This window comes from Medicago sativa, chromosome 6 (genome assembly GCF_051527215.1).
Source record: "Medicago sativa cultivar Bolivia chromosome 6, Bolivia_mono, whole genome shotgun sequence".
NCBI lineage: Eukaryota > Viridiplantae > Streptophyta > Magnoliopsida > Fabales > Fabaceae > Medicago > Medicago sativa.
Genome location: NC_140754.1, coordinates 34,292,706 through 34,301,375, shown reverse-complemented (window position 1 = coordinate 34,301,375; position 8,670 = coordinate 34,292,706).

The following is an 8,670-nucleotide window of genomic DNA, read 5'->3' as shown; positions in this document are numbered from 1 at the left end:
AGCCTAGTGAAGATTTGAAACTAACTTAGTAAATATTAATTGAGAAGGTATAGAGGTAGTGAAACCAAAGGATGAGTTTAAGAACTGCTATTGCAAAGGTAAGGTCATTACTCCATACGCTTTTTGAGTGAAAGCAAGTTTATTTTGTTTGTTTGATTGGTTTTTCCAACAATCATTTTGGACCTATATTGTCTTTATTTCTTATAATTCTGAATTTTGAAAAACTCATAAGATTAAATTTGTGTGTGTAAGAGACCTTAGTATCATGATACTTTGAAATTGAAAACCAAATCTATAGAAACTAAATGCAAATAACTGCTACGTATTTTTCATTAGTCTTAACACGTTTATCGAAATCGAGAATGTAGAGAAGTGGTAGTTTTCTATTAATTGCTTATTGCTTATGGAAAAAGAAATTAGCTTTCACAGTGAGCATTCTTTCTGAAATTTCTATTTCAATGTTGCTAATCAACGTTCAGTATTTGTTGTTATATGCTAATCAATGTTACCCCTATTTGTAGTTTTCATTGATATTATGTCTTTTAATCAATGTATCAATTCTGGAAAATAGTTGTTCTAATTATACTATGCTGATTTAATGTTGCTATGGTGTTATTAATTTTTTTTTTAACAGCAAAATTTAGTAATAACCAATCTCTACTCAAGGTGAATAGAGACGAAAAGCACTTGGGTGACATTGGGTTGGTGACATTGGTGACATTGACCAACCACAATCTCACAAGTGGCTTTATTCTTTCTCTTTCACAAGGTTATTTTGTTCTTTTGTACACTTATGACATTGTGGTTGGTCAATGTCACCAATGCCACCAACCACAATGTCATCCAAGTATTATCCGAATAGAGACTGGCTAATAAAAACAACAAACCAAAGGCGTCGTATATAGGCGGTATTCCCAAATGAAAATTCTTAAAAACAAAAATACAAAGTTAACACCTAAGTCAAATCCACACCCCCACACTTTCTCGTGAAAGACCACATAAAAAACTCAATCACCCATCGTTATAAACCCTCCAAAGAACTGCCTAACCAATCAAACCGCTGCTTACCTCAAGCTCTCATCACCATCGATGAGCCCAATTAAACACCTAGAAACAACCTCCAACACTCCTTCAGGTTCCACCACCACTCGACCCCCAGTCTGGTGGAGAAGACACCAAAACAAGCTATGGTGTTATTTGACAATGCTTTTTCACTAAATCACTTATCGGAAAACAATAGCAGTTTGTTCAAAATCCACTATTACGATAAACATACTTTTAATTTAACCTATTCCATTACAGGTTTGAGTTGAACTTTGATGTCAATGTCCGACGTAATGGTACCATTATTGGAGAAAGCTTCCCTCGATGCACACGTCATTCAAGTTGCTCATTTTGGAATGTATAGCAATCCCTTGAGGAAAGATCAACAGGTTGATTTATGATCATTTCAGCCAAATCACTCACATTTATAATATTTTAGTATAATTAATCTGTTATGTACCGGTATGCGAGAAACTTTAATCGAACTAAACAATATGCTTGAAACAAGCATGTGCGGGTCAGTTACTCAAAATACTTTTTTTTTGTCTTGTATTTTAAAGTAAATTAATCAATTGCAATGCCACAATGATCGAACGAACGGTGATGAAATATCGAGTGTCTTGCCTCACTTTGGGTTGTATCAAATTGCTGAACAACATTGTTAATCTCTTAAATCAAGCCTTAAGAGATTGTTTGATGCTGTATAGACCCTTGCCAAGACAGAAAACTAGCCTCAGAGATCATGCAAAATACGATGTTCCCATAGTTAAAATTCTCTTCTCCATAGTTAAAACTCTTCGGTATTTTCTCTCGTCTTGACTTTATCTCGTCGTCCAAAACTATATTGTCATATGTGATTCTCTATTTTTCCAAATTATCATCCTCTTATATCGGTGATACTATTATTGTTCCTTTGAAGTTGGCATTCAATATCGGGGATATGAAAGTGGAAGAAGGGGAAGGCAGATTTATGAAGAATTATGTCGCATGAGGTTTCTAGGAAACATTGACTCCATTAACCATCTTTATTTTCTTGGTTAATGGAGAGAATGTTATCTGGAACCTTCATGCTTGCATAAATCTTCATAAAACCACCTTCACCATCTTCTGCTCTTACATCCCATATATTGAAAGATAACTTTTGAGGAACAATAACATTGTGAGATATAAGATCAAACCTTTTTCCAACCATAATAATTAAGTTCTTTTTAAACCTCGTGACGACCTGGGCCTGGAACAATCCTTGGCCGGTTGGGATTATACCTTAGGAAATCAAACCACATGGAGTTGGCGGGGCCACTATATAGACTATTGAGAAGGTGTATGTAGTGTTTAAAGAGTAGTGAAGAGAGGAGTTCAAGGTGGTAAAGGTCAATGCATTTTTGGTGGAACTCCCCAATCATATTTAATCATTAGAAGTATTCGTCTATGTTTCATATCAAGATTAGAGGAGATGAAATTACTTCTGCTAACAACCCCACCCCTATTAGTCTATGTTTTGTATCACAATTAGAGGAGATGGAATTAATTCTGCTAACAATACCACCCCTCCCCCTCCCCCAAGTTTCAGCTTGTCTTCAAGTTGAAATTTGGAAATTGGCGTGCTATAAATCCAATGATTCTCAAGTTGTCAAAAGTCCTTCCATTGAATTAATACTTCAGCTTTACCTAAAAAGTTGTTCCAATTTTCTTTCACAACATATGGCTCTACTAGGAATTTCAAATCTTCTGTCAACATTTTTTATAATGGTTGTGGTAGCACTGCCAAAGCTAAAACTTTCTTAAAAAGAGACACATGAAAGACTAGATGCATTCTAGTTTCTTAAAAAAATATCGTCTCGAGTTAAGAGATTGACTTGTTTCATTGTTGATGATATAGTGGTCCCTTTGAGTCACTATGGAGGATTTCTACCGTAGAGGGCCTTGAAGAGTTTTAATTTGGTTGAACTATGATAGTGAGTTCTGTCCACTTGACGCCGCAGTTAATGAACTTATTGCTGAAGATACAAGATCGTGGCATAGGGATTTGGAATTCTAGAAATAATGAGGTCTTCAATATTTAGAAATAATGTTCCTTTGTCCCAACTACGCGTGTTTAGTGTTTGCAGATGAATTTAACAAAATTAATCCGAAGAATCAAAGGACTGTGTGTAGAAACCAAGTGGTCCGGTGGGATCCTCTTGATGCTAATTCACTGAAAATGAATGTTGATGCTGGGTGTTTCGAGGAAGGGGAAACAAGTTGTGGTATGCTTATTCGTAATCATAGAGGGCATGTTTTATTAGCTGCAACAAAGGTTGAAGAAATTCACATTTCTCCAACTTTGGCTGAGGCAATAGGGCTCAAATGGTGTCTTAACTTGACAAAGGAACAAAGGTATGAGAACCTACACATTGAACTTGATGTTGAGGTTGTTGTCAATAGGGCTAAAATAATGTTTTTGATCATTGTCTGTTTTTACTGTGAAACATATGTAGCTAGAGTAAGCTACATAGGTAGAGCTATGAACATAGTTTAACAATTTAACAATTTTAACAATTTTGTAACCATAATTTTCTTCTTTTAAAACGTGTGATGACCTTCGCCATGAACATCTTTCTTGGCTTGCTGGGTTTTTGCAACCATATTTTTTTTTTCTTTTTAAATGTCATGATACCATCTGATACCTAGAGCTTCGGCTAATGCTGGAACAGTTGTCATCATTTCTTTGTCACAGACAGGATTTTGGCACCAGTGGAGTCTTTGAACACACAACCTGCAGTGGTGAATCCACCAGGAGCATAAACCTGAACAATGTAAGGCTTTGGAGGTTGATCTATAGGGGCAGGGCTGTAACTTGATTGTGCTGCAAATGAGGCTTTTTCGAGGCATAACTTCGTTATAGTCACTAACAAATTCCAAAGCTTCTGCAGCAATTATATGAGGGATAACATTCTGCTGTTTAAAAATAGTCAGCTTTAGTCACCTAATAAATTGCAATCAAAGTTTTATACTTATTGGATTTTCGATTTGGATTGCGCAAGACTACACCGTAATTGATTGCTTATGATTTTTTTATTTTTTTTATCTTTCATAAGTAAAAAAGAAACAAATTTTGTTTTTCCCAAATAAATTGAAATGAATTTTGCATACTTGATTGAATTTTGATTTTCTAATGTGCATGCGTAAACCGAAATTTCGTATTTGTATAGTTTTTATCCCTCACTACTGTCTTCAAACTTTCTTTTTTTTTTTCCATCAAGCAAACAAAAGCAATAAAAGCAGGAGACGGCCTGAACCCAATTACAAGAAGGTCAACACATCGCTGTTCGAACAAAAGATCTGCCAAGACTGTCCCTATACAAAAAGGGGATAATAAAAGGAGGGGGTGAGTCCCACCATTGGGAGGAAAAACTAGATAAACCATGACCATTTTTGGCTAAATTATCAGCAACTTGGTTTCCTTCACGGTGAATGTGGGTGCAAACACAGGAGCGCCGGTGAACCAGAGAAAGACAATTGAGCCATCTCGTTCTAAGCCTCCAAGGAACCTGCACAGAAGAGGAGAAAGCATTTATCACAGATGTGGAGTCACATTCCACCCAAATATAACTGTAGTTCAGCTCCACTGCTTTTTCTATCGCAAACATCACAACACAAAACTCGGCATCTAAGCTAGTAGCGTGAACAATATTATGAGAAAAACCTCCAATGAATTGGGCCAGCCAATCTCAGAATACCCCACCGATGGCACCACAAGCTGGCAAGCCAAGGGAGGAGCCATCAACATTAATTTTAACACAATTTTGAGGCGGAGGGAGCCACTGAACCTCGATAGTTCTGCTGATAGGAAAAGGGAGGGGGCTGGTGAGATAGGCCAAAAAATTGCATAATTTTGAATTCTGCCACAGAGTTGTTACTTTTGACCTTCATCAATTTAAAGCTCAGTATGACCTCTGAAATCACTCTGTTAAGAATACGATTTATGGTGCAATCCGTGCCCTGGAAAATTCTGGTGTTTCGTTCCACCCACAAGGCCTAGACCGTGTGCAAAACAGCAGCTGATAAAACCTTGTTAATCAAACTGTTACCATTCCCAACGCAACCGTTCAACAGCGCAGACCAGCTAGAGAGATCAAGGAATTGATCAGTTCCCAGATAAATCTTGTTCCAAAGAGTTACCGAGAACAGACAGGAAAGAAACAGATGAAAATAGCTTTCCCGTTGCTGTCTGCAAAAAGGACAAACCGAGGCTAAGCTACACCCACGCCGCTGTAAGTTTGTCACAAATAATGGCTTGATGCCTTTCTCATTGTTATTCTTGTGTATATATAGAGGTTACAAGGCTATCCATATAATTACACTAAATAATATATAATTACACTAAATAATTACAATTATTGGAAACAAATCAATTTCTGATTTATCTAATAAATATAATAAGGAGAACAGGTCAACTCCTTATTCACATCCCCCCTCAAATTGATGCGGCTGGTCTATGAGCATCAATTTGCCAACAAGAAACTGATGACGTGGGCGCGGAACAGCCTTGGTAAGAATATCTGCAATTTGCAACTGAGTACTGACATGAGGAAGGGATATTAGTCGGTCATTATAGGCGTCACGGATTGAATGACAATCAACTTCGATATGCTTGGTACGATTGGAGACCAGCCATGGAAATCAAATCTGTGGCATACTTGTGTTGATGGAGGAAGATACCCTTGGATGTAGAATGAACCTCAAGACCAAGAAAATAATGCAGGTTACCAAGATCTTTCATATGAAAGGAGGCATGTAACTGATCTATAAGTCTCTGAATGGAAGCATTATCAGAACCAGTAATAACCATATCATCAACATATAAGAGAAGCAGGACAATTCCTGTAGACGTGCTTTGAATAAATAGAGAAGAATCATATTGACTCTGACTAAAAGAGAACCCAAGTAGAGTGGAGCGGAATTTTTCATACCATCAGCAATTCAGTTTCACAGAATACAAGTCAATAACTATAGAAGGAAGACGATTAATCAAGAACACAGCTGTGGAAAACAAGTCAACTCCTTATTCACAAAGTTATCGTCCGTTGGCAGCTTTCCAAGAGCCAAACGCCAAGAAATAAAAGATCTAGAGGGAGGGACAAATTTTTGCCAAAAACCGTACACCAATTAGGCTAAAGAAAAGTTCCCTTAAAATGCTTATAAGCCAGCTTGCTAGATAGAATCCCATCTGTGGAGCTGGTCTCATTGGTTGTTTCCGTTTGTTTATTAAACATTACACACTGTCTCAAATTAAATGTATAAATTGTGTTATTTTGTGATGCTTAACTATTATTATGTTAAATCTTTCAGAAAAACTATTATTATGTTAATATAGGAAAAAGACTAAATGTGTTTCATCTATTAGGGCTGTTGGATTTTGTTTGTTGTAAGTTTCATTCGTCTTATTTAGTAAGCTTCCCTCTCATTGTGTATGCTGACAGATCAACTCCTCATTGGTTTACATAAATATCAGGTTTAATGTTTGAAATGGAATAAGCTAAATTTTGAACTCAGATTGTACTAAGTTCACTTTTTTTCAATTTGCATATTCTCTGTTAAAAGAAGGAGCTTATCAATTGTGATTACCATTAATTTAAGCGTGCATCATCCTTGCTAGTTGCTAGTTCCATTAATTTAGGCGTTTTTCCTATCTCAACAAAAAAGTAGCCCTTTCGACTTTCTCAATAAAGGAGTCTTTTGACTTTTGGCCATATGTAATATCTTTTTTAACTTCCAACATGCTCTTATGAAAATTAAAAGCAATGGTCATGATTAGGAGTAACTCAAAAGACTAACTCCCGGAGTCAACGGATCCTGACAATTTAGAAGACAAAATTCATCATTCCCCCTCAAAGGCCTTGGATTTCTTATAATTAAATGGCATCCCCACTACAAGGTATACTGGTGTCCAAGAAGCACAAAATTTATGATTAAAATGACAAGCAATACTTCCTAAAGTATGAAATATTCAAAGATCATTGCTATTTATCTAGAGAGTTTTTATCAAGAATTTACCAAAAAAATGTCTCACTCAATTAAATTTATTATTTAGCGCAAATCAAGGGAGGTAATGGTGTGTGATTAAGGAAAGGTATTAGCAAATCAATTTTCTTGATAAATTTTGTCACTGTATCTATCATTTCCCATATACAAATTATGTGTACTGGAGAATAATAATGAGACAAAATAATATATTTTGAATTAAAGGCCCAAAAAAATGAAGTAACTGCTACATAAACGTGATAATTGTCATCAAATTAAGCAAGTGTAAATCATAAAGTTTTTGTAAATCATAAACTTCGTTTGTCTTAAGAATTGAACTCAAGTAAAGAAATGTAGGAAAAAAGTGACAAGTTTCAATAGCACCAAGTTACTATGATCTTGGTGTTGTACTTTTAGAGTTATCGACTATTTATATACTATCCAAAAATGAATCTTTTACATGTTTATTTTTTCCACAATTTACCAACCTTGCCCGATTTTTCTCACCTGAAAAACGGTTTTTACCAACCCTTCCTTTTTTTTTTACTACGATCTGTGTATGCAAAACACAAAAAAGAAAACTATTACCTCTTCCAATTTTCCATTCTTGGTTACATCTCTTGTGATCTCTTAGATAAGGAGGAAGTATTTGTTTTTTTTTTAAGGAAGGAAGTATTTGTTATGGACTAAGAGATTTCGAATCAAAATGATTTATCAATCTTTCTATTAAAATTACAAAAACAAACTTTGTTTTTTGTTAGTTATTTGGATTTTTAAATGTGTCTTTAGTTAGTTAATTTAATTTTAAATATATTTGTCACTAATTAATTTGGTCTATACAATGAATAACAAAACAACTATTTGAAGATGTTGTCGTAGTTTTGATAAATAACAAAACAAATATTTTAGTGAAAACGCATCACGCATTTAAAGACCAAACTGACGACTCTAAATTGATATCGACCTCTAAATTAGTATTGTACATTGACGTCTAAATTGTTTACGATGACCCTGCTACAAATTAGAATAGGGTTTCCAAATTATTTAAGATGACGCTGCTACAAATTTAAATATGCATTGTCCCCACTATTCAAAGTTTCTGGCTCCGCCACTGATTATACATACATATAATTTTTGTAAAGGAATTAGGACGATTTTGCTGAACAAATGAAGAGTTTTTTTTCTTAAGACACTAGGATTTTTTTTCTTCAAGTATTGCATTATTTATTTTATTTTATTTGCACTTATCTCAATTCTTGGTTGAATTTATTTAGGTGCATTTGGGTACATCCAATTCATGGTATTGAACAAAATAGGTGCTCAATGGCGACCAAGACATTGTCGAAGATTATATGAATAAGTATTTTTAATAAAATGTTTATTTATTTTATCACATATTAAGCCATAAGATCCGTGTGTCGCACGGGTCGGCAGACTAGTTGGTTAACAAAGAGAGAAAAGTAAACAGTTCACACAATCCTAATGATATTTTTCGGTCAGATCCATCTATGGCACCTATGTCAACCACCAGAGGTTCCACCAACATAGCATTGGTTCCACACACTCTCATTGAGAGAAAAAAATGACCAGTGCGTCTACCGAGGAACCACTTCCAAGAGGGAA